Source organism: Dama dama, chromosome 18 (assembly GCF_033118175.1).
Source record: "Dama dama isolate Ldn47 chromosome 18, ASM3311817v1, whole genome shotgun sequence".
Classification (NCBI taxonomy): Eukaryota; Metazoa; Chordata; class Mammalia; order Artiodactyla; family Cervidae; genus Dama; species Dama dama.
This window is the reverse complement of record NC_083698.1, coordinates 43,828,651-43,845,026: the sequence shown is the minus strand read 5'-3', so window position 1 is coordinate 43,845,026 and position 16,376 is coordinate 43,828,651. Positions and strand designations below refer to the sequence as shown.

At 39.0% G+C, this 16,376-nt stretch overlaps 1 protein-coding gene across 5 annotated transcripts in view; it reads right to left on the bottom strand.

The window, feature by feature from the left end:
• Positions 1-350: 350 nt before the first annotated feature.
• LHFPL3 (LHFPL tetraspan subfamily member 3) overlaps positions 351-16,376 on the bottom strand; it is a 630,765-nt gene continuing 614,739 nt past the window's right edge. For 3 of the 5 annotated variants that reach the window (XR_009696664.1, XR_009696663.1, XM_061165192.1), the window contains one exon: positions 351-8,754. The gene's annotated coding sequence lies outside the window, so the exon portion shown is untranslated. The remainder of the gene's footprint in view (positions 8,755-16,376) is intronic. The other 2 variants (XR_009696661.1, XR_009696662.1) reach the window with 2 other exon arrangements.

Here is a 16,376-nt window from a genome sequence, read left to right as displayed (position 1 = left end):
ACACACCCTATGGCATGCAACGTCCTTCATCTGTCTCTGGTTTATCTCCAGAAAATGAGATATTCCCTTTTCTTTGTTAATTCTGTGTCTGTCACACTGTCCTGTTCATGTTATTCTTTTCCGTTATAGTTTATGAAATATTGGTAGGCAGTGTCTCATCTTTGTGGCTAAAGTGCAGAGTTCCTGGCATATAACAGGCACTCAGTTTTGTTGCAGGAATAACATAATGTGCTCTGATGCTAACTGCCTGAACATTTTGCCATAGCATGTGTTTATCGTAATGATAGCAAGTCAGTTGGATATATAAATGGATGGAAAATGTTCTGGTTCATTCTGTACCATCATGTTACAGAACTTTTGGGGTTCACCCACCCACCCATCCATTTATCACCTATTTTGCCAGTGTTTTTAGTCCTCAAATCTGCTTTCTGCCACCTCATCCTCTTCACTTAAATATTTGTACCTGTTTGTACAAGCTAGGGTTTCCCTGGTGGCTCAGTTAGTAAAGAATCTGCCTGCAATGTGGGAGACCTGGGTTCGATCACAGGGTTGGGAACATCCCCTGCAGGAGGGCATGGCAACTCACTCCAGTATCCTTGCCTGGAGAATCCCCATGGACAGAGAAGCCTGGCGGGCTGCAGTCCATGGGGTCACAAAGAGTCGGACACGACTGAGCGACTAAGCATAGAATAGGACTAGTCTGTATTCTGTTAATTTATAATCTGGCTTGGGTTTGGGCTTCCCCAGTGACTCAGATGGTAAAGAATCTGCCTGCAATGTAGGAGACCTGGGTTCAGTCCCTGGGTTGGGAAGATTCTCCGGAGAAGGGCATGACAACCCACTCCAATATTCTTGCCTGGGGAATTCCATGGATAGAGGAGCCTTGTGGGCTACAGTCCATGGGGTGCCAAAGAGTCGGACACAGCTGAGCAACTAACGCTTCGGGATTAAGCCTTGTAGGTTTGTATTGTAAGCATTCAACCAGGAGCCCCAGTTAACAGGTAATGTGCTTCGTAGAGGTGATTGAATTTTTGAACTAGGAGGGACAATGTGGATTTCAATAGTGGATGGGGTAGGAGCAGTGAAACAATGCATTTGCAATCAGTATGGCTTTATGTGCAAAGGCAAAGAACAGGAGTAAAGAAAATATGTTCTAAGTATAAGAAACCTGTCTGACTAGTCTTACATGAAGTACACTGAGAGATGAGACTGAAAAAGAGGGTGGACTGGAACCAGATTATTTTTTTTAATCTAGAGTCCTTTTATCAGTGAAGCTCAAGCCATTCTCTCTTCTTTCTCTTTTATTTTGAGGAAATAGTTTCAAAGAGGGAAATTACTGACTTGTCTCACAGAGGTCCTCAGGGACTTCACAGGGACCCAGATATTGCTTACTAATTCCAAATTGAAAACTGGACATTCAGTAAAGAGCCTGTCATGTAACATTTTAGATACCAGAGTCATAATTTGTAAATGTTCACAAGTAGCTAAACATCAGAACAAGCTAAGAATGAATACCATTTATAAGGGATCTTGACATCTGTGGGGCAAGGATATGGAGGGACAGCTGTGCTTAATCTGTCACGTGAGCTAGTGTTTTCTTTGCCTTTGTGCTGTGTCTTACAGAAATTAGTTTTTAGTGATAGAGACTTGGTTTTGATTGTCTTTTTACAAGTGACGAAATATCCATCAAGATAACTTGGATTTAAGTACTTCATTTTTCTAGGTATGACCAAATTTGATCATGTTTTCTTTTTTCCTTAATTTTTAAGTGAATCCTAATCAGTTAGTGCTTACATTAAAGAAGTCATTCATGTTTGTTTTCAGTATTTTATGTATCTTTGTCTTGCTCCTACATGATCATTAACATAGAGTAGACACTTAATTTTTGGTTCCCATTCTTGCTCTCTTCCCCCTTTTTTCCCCTTTTGTATTTTCCAGACTTCCCTCTTGATTACCCACTTGATTAATTGCAGTTTCTGTAGTTAATGTAACAATGTATACTGTTGAAATATGTGTATCAGTGTGATCTAAATTTATCCTTACCTCTGTAGGCAAGAAATAATACAACAAGTCAAACTTTGGTATTCTTGAAGCCCTCAGCCTCTGTAAAGATGACCAGTTAAATTGATGGGGAGATTAAGACTGTCTTAAAATTTCCTCACATTAAGCTACAGAGTAAACTGAGCTTTAATTGAAGTTCGGTAGTAGATTACTTCTTAATTCATACCTTTAGGTCCAAATAGCTTCTCTGAAATAAAAAACAAAACAGAAAACATTGAAAGAAGCAGAGGTTTATGTCATGAAAATCAAAATTTCATGATTATGAAACTATAATAGCTATGGCATAGTTATTTCTGTGTATCCCTGCCTTTTTTTATCAGCCAAATGGGAATTATCAAATTATCAAATTCCCCATTATCAAATGTTCAAGGATAAGGTCTAAATTCTGACCGGAATTTAATTGGAGACTTAGATCAAAGTGAAAAAAATTTTTAAGGTAAATTCTTTGAACAAATGGCTAAGTTTTCTGAACCAGGTACTTAGTAAAATCAACTATTTGTGGAAGCGAAGCGACTGCTTGCTTTTTATGCATAACCTTTTTTTCTCGCACCAGCCCTTGCCATCATGTGTTCCAAAAATACTAGTAACAAACAATACTTAGGTTATGTCTTCCATTTTTCAAACAGTAAAACAAATCATATGTTCCTACTGGAATAAATGTTACATTTATAAATGCAGTTTTTTCCTTGCTATGCATTTTTGTGAAATAACATAATTTGTGTGAAATTAAAATATAATCATTCTGAAATGAATCACCAATGTAAAAGGAAGGAATCAGATTATAAAATCAAATGAGGTAAGGCTTAGAAGATGGAAGAGGATAGTTAAGCATTCATATGTGGATTTTTAATTTCATTCTTTGGAAAGGAATTCTCAGTGAAAAGAAGATCTTCATATCAATCATAAAATTTGGTATTTTAGAACTCAGTAATTAGAGCCAGACCAGCAAACTTCTTAGAATTTGGGGCCCCAGAATGATCAGGTGAAGGTAAATGTGTTAAGGTATTGGTCCTCTTTTAGATTGAGAGCATAAGGAAGAGTTTTGACATCACAGGCTATTTTGACTTAAAGTATGAACTTGAAAGTAGTTTCATTGTTTAGAGTTTAATTATTCATTCCCTTGCAGCCTCTCCCTCTCACTGGCAGAACTTACATCCTTGCTTACTCATTCTGTTACTGTGCATCAAAGAGGCATTGTGTACCCAAAGTTGTTAAGCTACTTGGAAGAAAGGTACTTACAAGAACAGGGTAATTATTAGTCATAATAAACTGTCTTTGTAGAGATACATGGGTAACTCCCTTATATATTAGTAGCAGTGAGCAACTAGATAGCTTCCCAACAAGCTGGTTAGATTTGTTCTAAATGAAGGACTTGTGCCTCATAGTCTAGGTCTAATGTCTTATAGGAGCCTAACAGAGTCTTTGTTTTGAAGATAGGATAACAAAATTTAGGACAGATCAATGTGTGTCCATAAATCTCTAAGATATGAATCAACAAAGCAAAATAATCATGAAACTTGTAGGGATTTTTGGTAGAACACAGCAATTCAATTTGGTATGTATGAGAGACAGACTAAAAAGAACTAGTTGGCAGGGGTTTCAGTTCAGTTCAGTCGCTCAGTCGTGTCTGACTCTTTGCAACCCCATGAATCACAGCACGCCAGGCCTACGTGTCCATCACCAACTCTCGGAGTTTACTCAAACTCATGCCCATCGAGTTGGTGATGCCATCCAGCCATCTCATCCTCTGTCGTCCCCTACTCCTCCTGCCCCCAATCCCTCCCAGCATCAGGGTCTTTTCCAATAAGTCAGCTCTTTGCATGAGGTGGGCAAAGTATTGGAGTTTCAGCTTCAGCATCAGTCCTTCCAATGAACACCCAGGACTGATCTCCTTTAGGATGGACTGGTTGGCTCTTCTTGCAGTCCAAGGGACTCTAAAGACAGTTCAAAAGCATCAATTCTTCAACGCTCAGCTTTCTTCACAGTCCAACTCTCACATCCATACATGGCCACTGGAAAAACCATAGCCTTGACTAGACAGACCTTAGTTGGCAAAGTAATGTCTTTGCTTTTTAATATGCTGTCTAGGTTGGTCATAACTTTCCTTCCAAAGAGTAAGCGTCTTTTAATTTCATGGCTGCAGTCATCATCTGCAGTGATTTTAGAGCCCAAAAAATAAAGTCTGACACTGTTTCCACTGTTTTCCCATCTGTTTCCCATGAAGTGATGGGACCAGATGCCATGATCTTCAGTTTTCTGAATGTTGAGCTTGAAGCCAGCTTTTTCACTCTTCTCTTTCACTTTCATCAAGAGGCTTTTTAGTTCCTCTTCACTTTCTTCCATAAGGGTGGTGTCATCTGCATATCTGAGGTTCTTGATACTTCTCCCAGCAATCTTGATTCCAGCTTGTGCTTCTTGCAGCCCAGCGTTTCTCATGATGTACTCTGCATATAAGTTAAATAAACAGGGTGACAATATACAGCCTTGACGTACTCCTTGTCCTATGTGGAACCAGTCTGTTCCATGGCCAGTTCTCACTGTTGCTTCCTGACCTGCATATAGGCAGGGGTTTAGGCCTAATCAAATACACTATAGAGTTGCTAGATTTAGTTGTCTAAATAGCAACACTGTCATTTTTCTTTTTCTTTTTTTTTTTTCATTTATTTTTATTAGTTGGAGGCTAATTACTTCACAACATTGCAGTGGGTTTTGTCATACATTGACATGTATTTCAAAAATAGTTACTAACAGCAAATAAGGACAGGGTCTCTTGATTTTAGAAACTGTTACTTTGAAAAACTTACTGCTGCTGCTTAGTCCCTTCAGTCTGTCCAACTCTATGTGACACTGTGGACTGCAGCCCGCCAGGCTCCTCTATCCATGGGATTCTCTAACCAAGAATACTGGAGTGGGATGCCATTCCCTCCTCCAGGGCATCTTCCCAACGCAGGGATCACACTCAGGTCTCCTCCGTTGCAGGGAGATTCTTTACCACTGAGCCACCAGGGAAGCCTGAAAAACTTGCTGCATTGTTCTTACTCTCTTTTTGCTGTGGAATAATGAAAAATAATCCAGAATTCATTTGGGATTATGATTTGTGAATCATTCATGTTATCTCAACTCTCATTTTGTGACAAGTCAATCCTGGAAGTAGACAAATGTGTAAAAGGATTATAAAATTAAAGAATCCATTTCAGAGCATTGTATACTACAAAGAAAAGGTAACAAAAACATGAAAATTTATAGTTCATAGGGCATTTGTATATTGTGTGTGCTTTCACAGAAATGAGGGTAAAGGAAATAAAGTATAATGGTTTCACTGGTTCTCTCTGGGTTGTATGCTTACAGATGAATTTTCTGCAACAGGCAAGTATTCCCAGAAAGCATTTTTCTTCAGAGTTCTAGTTTGTAGTGACAAGGCAAAATGCTTGTATATTATCTTTAGAAATAGGATGCAAACTGTATGATTTACAACTTGTCAAAACCCAGGAACCATCTCTCATTTCAACATTTGGTGTCTGTTATGTCCATAAGTATGTCCATTATTTTTTGGTTCACCTCCCCTTGTCTTTGTAACCATTGCCACTATTTTAGCTCAGACCTGGCATAGAGTAGCCTACCCTAAATATCAAATAAATGAGTATATATAAAACTGTGTAGTGACATAGCTTACTCTGGCTTTAATCTTGCCCCTTCTAATCCATCTAACATCCTTCAAAGTGATTTTACTAAAATGTGAGTCTGATCTTACTTGAAATGCTTTAAAGGAATCCATGCTCCTAGAGTGGCATAAAGGAAGGAACTCTGTGACTTGGTGGCTTCTCCCTTTTTTCCAAAGATGCAGTTGCTTTTCCTTTTGCTTCCACCCATATTACTGCTTTCAGTTCTCCAAACTTGTTCTGTCAGACCTTTCTTTTGTATCATCTCTTCATGGAATATTCCTACTCTACCCACTTCTGAATGCATCCTTCAGTTCAAATGTTCTTTTCTCTCTCAAGCTTTCTCTGGTGCTCTCCCAGAAGTCTGTTGTTATTTAAATTCCATGTACCCTTTACCCAGTTCTGTTAATATCATAGCAGTTTGTTATAATTGTTTAGAATCTCCACACCCTGCTAGAATGTGAGCCCTTGAAGGGCCGTGTTTAACTTGCATTGTCTCTCTCAGATAAATACATAGTCCCTGCATTAATTCCCAGGGCATAGTAAGTGCTCAAGTAAATGTTTTAATTACTTAGGTCTCTTCTCTCTTTGTTGTAAGTATGAAACTGCAAAATAGCTCCTAAACTTTAATTGTGAAGAGAAGTAAAGATGAATTTTTGTAGTTAAAAGCTAGGAAAATGGTAATGGTTGTGCCCAAGAGCAAAGCCACTCTATTTGGGGGTGGAGGTGGATGAATAATTGAACATCAATTCTATCTTTCCTAGTAGTCTTTGTCCATTGCAGATAAAAACCTCCTCAAAAAAAAGTGTTCAATCGTGTTGATCAAATTGAAAATTCCTGTCCAACCTCTGGTATTTGGTTATAAATTCTTATTTTTCAGGTTAAACTTGCCTTTCCATAGCATAATAATAATAAGATAACTGTACGGGTACTTTTGCTTCATTACATTAGAAAAAAGAACCTTTGCATTGCAAACTTTTCTAAACTGATCAGCAGCCCTATTAACAGGATAAAATTTCAGGACTAGATTCTGGTATCTCATTTCAAAAAAATAGGCATGGTCCCACAAATAATGAATGGAGATCATAAATGCTTACCAATAGGCAGCAACAGTCCTAGGGACTAAACATCCCAAAATGGCTTTGATAAAAAAGTACATGTTTGTCTCTGCACAGAAGGATCCTTAGTCTGAATTCTTATTAGTTTACAATCAACAGAAGATATTGTTGATATTCATTTTTATAAAGTTGAATCTAGTAATGTGTTGACCAGTCCCTTGCACAACACAAGCAATTTTATAATCTTCAGGCAGGTTTGGCACTGTTAAAAATAAATTGTAAGATTTGTAACATTTTTATAAGGTGATACATTCTGTTATACAGATCCTGACAAATTCTTTTCCTTCTTTTCCAAACTGTTAGGTGAAAGTGCTACATGAAAACTGGTAGAAATATCATCACACATTTAATTCAGGGCAGACTTAAGGTTGGTCACCCATTTCTAACAACTTAATTGATTTTTCATTGAAGACAAATTCTTAATGCCCACGGTCATACTCATGGCTACCAAGCCTTTAAAAAAAAAAAAAAACTTAAAAAAATTAGCTTCTCTACTACAGGCATGTTAAAGTGTTGCATGTCAGTAGTTCCCAAGCTAGTTTGACTACTATAATTATCTGGGACGCTCACTAACTATGCATTCCAGGGCTCCACCCCAGTTCCCCCAAACAGGTTATTATGTATCATTCGTAATTTTCTTAGAATGTAGCAATTCCATAAGAACCACAGTTGCTGAAGTCCTTAGTGTGACCCAGGAGTCTGCATTTTGCAGAAACTTCTCATGCTCAGGCACTTGCCATGCAGGTACCAGTTTGATAAACACTTACATGGAAGGAAGCATTCCACTAAAATGTGTCTGTAAAGCTACAGTGCCAACAGTTGTTCCCCATTCCCTATTTCTTTTTTGGAGAGCTCTATTGTACCTCCAACCTGAGAAGCCTGGGGGTACTATTGGCATGAACCATTTAGTTTCTTCTTGGAGGTTTCTTCAGAATAGCGACATAATTTGTTTCCTAAAAAAGTTGTAATGTTCTGATGGACTTTTTTCTGTAGTAGATAAGGGTCAAGTTTTGTTAGCCTGGAATCAGTCTGTCTTTTAGGAGTGCTTAGGTTTTTTGTGAAAAATACCTTATTTATATACTCTTTTAATATACAGGAGCGTTTTAAATGGGGAGGAGCTATCAGCTGTTATTTTAAACATAGTGACATTTCATCCTACTACTTTTACAACTAACTTTTTGGAGATATTTAGACAATGATCTTTCAACCAAGGTTACTGTGTTCTCTTTAAGGTAAAAGCAGGAACTTGAAATCCCAGAAGTGCAACTCAAGAGCAGAAAGAAGCATTCTTTCATTCAATATTAGTAACTTAAGAGTAGTAGATTTTAAGAACTTTAGATATCATGAGTTAGGACTTAAGGACCCACTTCAACATAAAAACTCCAGCCCCAATACCAGTAAATATTCTCATCATATAATTCCACATGTATCATGTTCACCAGGCAGCTTTATGCACACTATTAGACTTCCTATATAATAACCTCCTTGAAGGAAATTACTGGCTAAAGAGATAATTGTCTTTTCTTCATAAACTGATAAATGAACTTTTTTTCAAATACACCTGCTCCTTGGTTACTCTGTCTTCAGTCCAAAAGATACCAATTTGCTTATTAACAAGAACAGGTTTTTTGATCTTACATTTAGATTGTTAAATTAGTATTCTTTTGACTTATTTATAAATGCCAAATATAAAGAACTACAAATGACTTGAGCAAATCCATAATACAGCATATGGAGATATATATACATATATATATGAAAATATAGTAAATAGTATACCAAGAGTTTATGCTTCCATCAAGCTGGTAATAAACATTGTGTGTGGGTGTGTATAAGGGAGAGAGGGAGGCTGTTTCTGAGAATGCTGACATATCTTTTAGTCTTGATATGGTCACCACGTTGTCCAGAGGATTAATCTGGAATAGAAAATGTAAATTTAACTTACTCTAGATCAGAATTAAGCTCAAGGTGGTCTTTGCCTGCTGATTGTGCCAAACTAATTGTCTTGGCAGTGTTTCAGTGGATACTGGGTAGGGACAGTGGGAGTTGCATTCATAGGCATCACTGTTTAGATAATGAGGCATTTGGCTATCTTAAAGAGTCATAGTTACTCCTTATCTTACCCTCACTTATTTCTTTTTGATTTGTAATTAACTTTTATTGGAGTATAGTTGATTTGCAATATATTAGTTTCAGGTGTACTACAAAGTGAATCAGTTGTAAATACACATATATCAATCTTTTTAAAATTCTTTCCACATATAGGTCATTACAGAGTGTTGAATAGAATGCCCTGGTCTTCATTATCTATTTTCTATAAAGTAGTGTGTATATCTCACTTAATTGAATTTTTTAACTTTTTTTTCCCCCCAAATTAAGGCATAGATTTGCCTCAAATGGGAAACCTAAGTGGTCATGTCATTAATTACGGGATTCTTCAACTTGAAAAGCAAGATGACATAAATGCATTTAGAATGTATGGATAAGATATTTTGTGGGGTGAGAAGGAAAGAAAATTTTTTTCAGATGAGTATATTCCAATACATCCTGCCTAATAAATTCAAGTCTGAAGGGACAAATGGGGTGTGGAATTGAGTCCTTCCAACATTCCACTATGTTGAGCATTATTCCTGTTCAAAGAGGCAGTGAGGGAATTTGTGAGTTGCTGCAGTTAAAAGGAATGTGCCATACAAGCACCAAAGGGCAGAGAGAAGGATGAAGTTACTGGTCTTAAGAAGATGACTGAGTTTACAAAAGTGCCAAATACATGAACAAGAACACATTGTAAATTCCTCTCAAACATTGTCTATGAGAGTAGGTACATCTGTGGGCTATCACAGTGGTCAGTCCTGCTCCATGCAGCATAGCATAGCAGATGTTAGCAGAGATTGATGGAATTCAGCCTAAAAACGTCCAATATACAGTGTTACCTCTCCCTGCCTCTTTATGCATGCATTAGTTTGCCCAGCAAGTGACTGGCTTCTGTTTAAACAGCCTCAGTGATACTGGACATCTCTGTGGTCAGCTCTTTTTTCCTCTGCACCTCTGGAACTGAATACATTATTCCAAACTGGTTCTGTCCCACAAAACATGATGAGTAAAATGAGGAACCGGATAGGTAGGTGGCAAACAGCAAAAGTTATTTGGACATGTAACTCACTTGTAAGTAGACTAACCAAGTAAGCAAGAACTACTGGAGAAATTTAACCTCAATTTTTTTTTTTAGATGTTATTTTAAAATCAGTTCAGTTCAGTCACTCAGTCGTGTCCAACTCTTTGTGACCCCATGAATTGCAGCACTCCAGGCCTCCCTGTCCATCACCAACTCCCAGAGTCCACTCAAACTCATGTCCATTGAGTTGGTGATGCCATCCAGCCATCTCATCCTCTGTCTTTGGGAATATTCAAAAAATAACTTCTATTATGTTACTTACTAGAATTACAGCAAGTTTCAGAAGCTATTTGAGATAAAAGATGTTACTTGTAAAACTAAAATATACACATAGTATATAATTGTACACATTACAGTAAACTTAAATCTGTTTGAGTTATTTCTTCATAATCATTGAATTTCTTTTTCCCTAAAGTGTGAGTATATTTAATACATGCTATATTAATTGACCAAACAAGCACTTGGTGATATTTTCAGGTGCCAGAAAGCATTATGATGAAGACCATGTTGAAATAAATATTCAGCCAGCACTTGTAAGTTACTGTGACCATACATGCTTGCATGAAGTTGAGGTTTATCTACCCTTTATCCCATTAAGGACTAGAGTAAGACTAGGCAAACTATAGCCAGCACTGCCCAGCACTGCCTGTGTCTTTATAGCTGAGGAGTTAAGAACGTTGTTTATATTTCTGAAGTGTTATTGTGGGGGTGGGGACACCCTATTTGACTGACACTGTGGTTTGAAAAGCCTAAAATATTTCCTTTGTGACCTCCCTATAGAGAAGAAAAAAAGAAAAGATTGTGGATTCCTGAGCTAGAGCAGTTCAAGTATTCTGAACTTAAGACTTCTGAAAACAAATAATGCTCAAATGGTAACCGGTAAGCCAGAGAGCCTGCTGGTCATCAAGGGATCAGTTGGTACACAGAAAAGGAAGCCAGGTTAGCCAGGAGGTCAGACTACACATACCAAGAAATGGCTAAGGAATAGACAAATAATTATATACCCTGTGTCTGAGCCAGTAGATGGAATAATATGCTGTGATTAAAATGAATTTATAATAACATTTAAAAAATGTTCTTAATATATTTAAATTATTAGTATAATGCTTTATACCCTATATTTTAGTGATATATAGGAAGAAAATATAGGAAGTATGCACACACAGTGCCTACTTCTTGTGTAGGGGTAGGGGTTTTACTTAGTCCTCTGCCGAGTGCTGCGTAGTCGGTCATACAACAGCATTCTCTGAAGTATCATGTTGTTGTTGTTGTTTAGTCAATCAGTCGAGTCTGACTCTGTTGCAGCCCTGTGAACTGTAGCACACCGGACTCCTCTGTCCATGGGATTTCCCAGGGAAGAACACTGGAGTGGGTTGCCATTTCCTTGTCCAGGGGATCTTCCCGCCTCAGGGATTAGACCTGCATCTCCTTCATTGCAGGCAGATTCTTTACCGCTGAGCCACCAGAGAAGTATAGTGTTGGCACTGCCCATATTTTAAAGAGAAACAAGCTAATGCGTTAAGGAAATTTGTGAGTCAGGGCCTGAATCATGCTCAGTATTCAAAAATAATTAATTAATGGGATAGGTGACATTAATAAATGGAAAACAATTATTTGTCTTCTCATTAGGAAAGTAACCTTCAAATATGGCACTAACCAAGTAAAAGTTTTAGTGCAGTGGAACCACAGATTACTATGAATACTTTATTACTTGACAGACTACTAATAAAGTTAATTGAATTTTAATAAGCATTGTCAAGATTTTCTTTTGAAATGATAGACTCTTCAGTGAAGTGTTGGCATTTTATAAAGCAATTAACAAAGCTGTATTGAACCTAAAAATTGGTCACCAATTCTTGTACATCCTATGTGTAATTGCCTTCCTTGGGCAGCCTCTGACATATTAAAATTTAAGACAGAACTGTGCACTTAATCACATTCACCAATAAGAGAATTTAATTTACTCCATGAGGCATTAATACATAATATATACTGACAATTTCACAGGGGGGACTGAGTAAGAGGTTGAAACTGCAAAAATTACCTTATAAGATTTTCTTCTAATTGTAAAATACATACATGAGGTCTGTTGTGTTAAATTTTTAAAGTGTTCAGTACCGTAATGTTTCTCCTTTTTTTCTTTCTGCTGCTTATTTTCCAGGTGCCCTGTCTTTCTAATAATGTCTTCCTCTAAGTCATCTTTCGTTTTGCAGAATAATTTAGCACTTGTTGGCAATATACAAACTTAGCAAGTATATTCTCATACTTGTTTAGGAAGTAGCAAATATCATATTGCATGTTCTTCTACCTTGTGGCACTGATCTTAGTACAAGGTCCCACTGGGTTGAGGACTGGTAGTATCAAGAACGCTGTAGCCACTTGTCACAGATGGACACAGCTATAAAAGCAGCAGCATCTGTCTAATATCTTTGAGAAGTGTCTCACTGGACTTACCTGACTAAATTTTTTTTTTTGCAAAGAGAGACAGATGTTTATTTCTTCTAAGGGCCCAGAAGTGAGACAGCTTGAATACAGTGTTTATAGTCACTGGCTAGTCACTTTTATTTATTTATTTTTTCCCATTTATTTTTTATTAGTTGGAGGCTAATTACTTTACAGTATTGTAGTGGTTTTTGTCATACATTGACATGAATCAGCCATGGAGTTACATGTATTCCCCATCCCGATCCCCCCTCCCACCTCCCTCTGGGTCTTCCCGGTGCAGCACTGATTTTACCAAGTATTTGGCAAGGTGTGGCTGTGGTACAGGACCTTTTATTTCACAACTTAATTCAGGTCCTTGGCCTGCAAAGGCTTGGTCCATTTCAGTGCTTTCCTTCAACCCCAGGCCCTTGGTCGGCAATAAAGTAATAAAGAATTGTACATTTTAATCATAAATAGGTGAAAGAGAGCTTAAATTAGTTTAATAACCTTGGCATACATTATCTCCGAGCCTAAAACATCTTGAATAAATAACAAAGCATTTGTACAAACTGGTTTTTCTATAAAAAGGCCACATTTCCATCCAGCACATTTTATTTGGCTGTGTTCCTTTCCTATAATAGGACAGAACTTCAAGAATTCCAAAGCAAATTTGCACTTTCGCATAAATTACTGTTTGGTGACTGTCATGCCTCCATAGATATTTTCTACCTGATTGTATAAAATACGGATAGCTTGAGATTAACCGGAGAAATTATCCCAAGCAACCATAATGTATTTGCTTTTTAAGCCAGTAGTACTTAAATTGGGGATTCTGGGTCAACCTATAGCAGAATTAACTGTGGTGCCTGTTTTTGACAACCTACCAAGTTAAAATCAAATTAGTCCTGTATTTTGAAAAGGTATACTCGAGAAAATTTAACCTTTTTTGAGGTACTAAATTTCAATGAAGAGTTTGTCTCTTAAAATACAATTATGAGAAAGGATACCATAATACAGGCTCCTCACTTATGAGATGTTTTATGAAACCCGGATTAATATTTTAAAAAGACTTCAGGAATGCAAATATTACAGGCTATCGCTTGAACAGTTGTAAATAGTGTGTTTGAGCAATCATGGTTTTTTAAAGGAGCTGTGAATTTACAGTGCAATCCTATGAGGAAAGAAGGGAGAGAAAATTGCTATTTTCAGCTGCACACAGATGAATTAATTGCATCACATCTGAGATTTGATAGTCCCTCTCCTCTTTATTCTTGTTGAACAGGAAAACTGCATGATTAACTAGATGTTTAAAAAAAAAAAAGATACTTTAGGATGTCAGAGAATAATGAAAACACTTTCAAAGATTAGTTGTGGAGGCAGGAGAGAAGGATTTTGCCTGGCCAAATGAGTTTAAATATTATAACAAGGAAATTAGCAATATTTAAGAAAATTGGTTATCTAAAAGGAAGTTACTTGTCTGCACAGTAGGTTTACCATAAACAATCTGATACTGCTAACCTTTGGTAGGCTTTAAAAAATTTTTTTTACAGTTACATTTGTAATATGTGAACCCAACCATTAACTGGAAAATAGTCGAGGAGAATTCAGGTGCAAAAAGCAAGATCTTTGTACATAGGGAATACAGCTTCAAAACACCTCCAGAATGTGGATTAAAGTAGTTCATCAGAATCCTTCCTTTTCTTATGGCGTTTCATGGAACCAAATTATTTGGGCTAAGATTGTTTCAGGCTCCCAGAAAAAAACTTAAATGACCTTTAGCATCAGTTTCTTCCAGAGATACTCCCCTAGATCCCAAATAGGCAGATTCCTAACCAATTTTGTGCTATGACTTTTGACAGCCCCATGAAGTGAAGTGGTAATCGCACAGTCGTGTCCTACTCTTTGCGACCCCATGGACTGGAGCCTGCCAGGCTCCTCTGTCCATGGGATTCTCCGGGCAAGAAGTGGGTTGCCGTTTCCTTCTCCAGGGTCTTCCCAACCCAGGGATTGAACCCTGGTCTTCCTCATTGCAGGCAGATTCTTTACTATCTGAGCCACCAGGGAAGCTCCATAAAGCCTAAGAATTCTCAGCATGCTGTAAATGTGCATTACAGAGTGCACACACGACTCTCTGCCATCCCCGGACTAGCTGTTAGTAATGAGGCCTTTAGCTACTGTTACCCCAGCACCCCTTTCTAGCTTAGGACAGCCTCTTCCCTCAACAGACCCTGGAGAAACCAGCTGACTTCAAAGTGGAGGTGAGAAGCCACAGTGAGGAACTTTAGTTGGAAACGTTAACAGAAGTTAACCCTCTTCAAAGTTGGACCAATCAAGAGGAAGGAGAGGTTCTGTCGTCCAGTTTTGGCCTTTTGTGGAAATAGGCCCTTTCACTGTATATATATGATAAACGGGCTTAATCATACAGTGGACACACCCAAGATCCCCTTTCTCTTCATTCAGAACTCGCTAGCTCCTGGTGGGATGGGACTTGCCCTCGTGAACTTTACCCAGCCGTCCAAACATTGGCTCCCCGTCTGGAAGAGGGAGCTGTGGGTGGCTGCGCAGCAGATGCAGCAAGCTCGTGGCTTGGCCACCTGCCCGAGAGAGTCGGGGCCTGGCGCGCTCGTCCAGGCAGCCGGCTGGCCCGCGCCGAGAAGGGCGTAGCCGGGCCGCTGGCAGCGTCACATGGGCACCGCCCTCGCGGCGGGGGAGGGGCCGGGGTTGGCCCCGGAAAGCGGCTCTTGCGTCTCCAGAGGCCCGCCGCCCCTCCGCCTAGACTGCCAGTCTGCCGGCAGCCAGCAGTTCCACGGGGTCGAAGGAGAGGGCAGGCCGCGCAACCGCTGCCCGGCTGGAGCTGCCGCCCCACCCGCGACGTCGCGGAAGAGCCTCAAAAACGCACACCCTCCGCGGCCGAGCCCACTGCCGCCCAGCGGTTCCTGGGCCGGGCCCAGAGCCTTAGCCTTTTCTGCGTCACTGAGTGTCCTAGTCGCACCCTTTACGGTCAGCTGCTCATTCCTTCCGAAATACATATAATGTGTCTTACAACTTGCCGGGGTGCACAGGGCTCAAACAACCTGGCCGCAACCATTTTCGGAAATACTGGTAGCTGTTAGTCTGTCCATTGTCCTACGTGCCGAGTGGAAATGACTGTGCATTATGCTCTGCTAGAGGAGGCCAGAACGACAATGTCCCTGCCATGGGGAGGATCTGTATTTGAATTCTGAGGCCCCTGTCACCGCTTACCAGCTGTGTCCAAATTTAAAAGAATGTCGCTGAGTCATTTGTTGATGGATCAAATGAGGTAAAACATACAAATCCCTTAGCATACCTGGCATAAAGTTGTATCTAGCATAAAGGCTAAGTATAAATAAGGAAATGTGTAAAATATTTATCGAGCATCTATTTGTTCAGTAATATGTTGGTTGTGTTAGGTAAGGCTTCTCCCCGTCCCCATACGAATGGCCTCCTCCCATCTGAAGGAGCTGGTGTTTCTTAGTATGTTACCAGCTCCCAGGCATCCTTCAAGCTCCTGGTTCTGAAGAAGTTTCTGTTCGTATTCAACTTGACCGTTATTGCAGAGCTTAGTACTGGATGAGTATTTTGTAGGGATGGTAGACAAGCCTAGGTATGGTATGATTGTAGCACTGTTCTGTTTTTATTTCAGAGAAAAAATGTACTAGTGGTAGTAGATAGGCTTCCTCCCAAGTACATTTTATGCTGCTGACTGACAACAAACCATAATACTTCCCAACCCGTGCCCCCTACCATTTGGAGCCAGGTGCAGATTGGAGATGGGGTGGTGAAAAAAGATCTAAACAAAGATGGTAGATTTTTTTTGTTAGTTGCACTAATGACACTAGCAGATTTTTGTGCTGCTTGTGATAATTTATAAGCATACAAAAATTATTTTCCACCAAAAAATTGACAAACTCCAAACTTGTG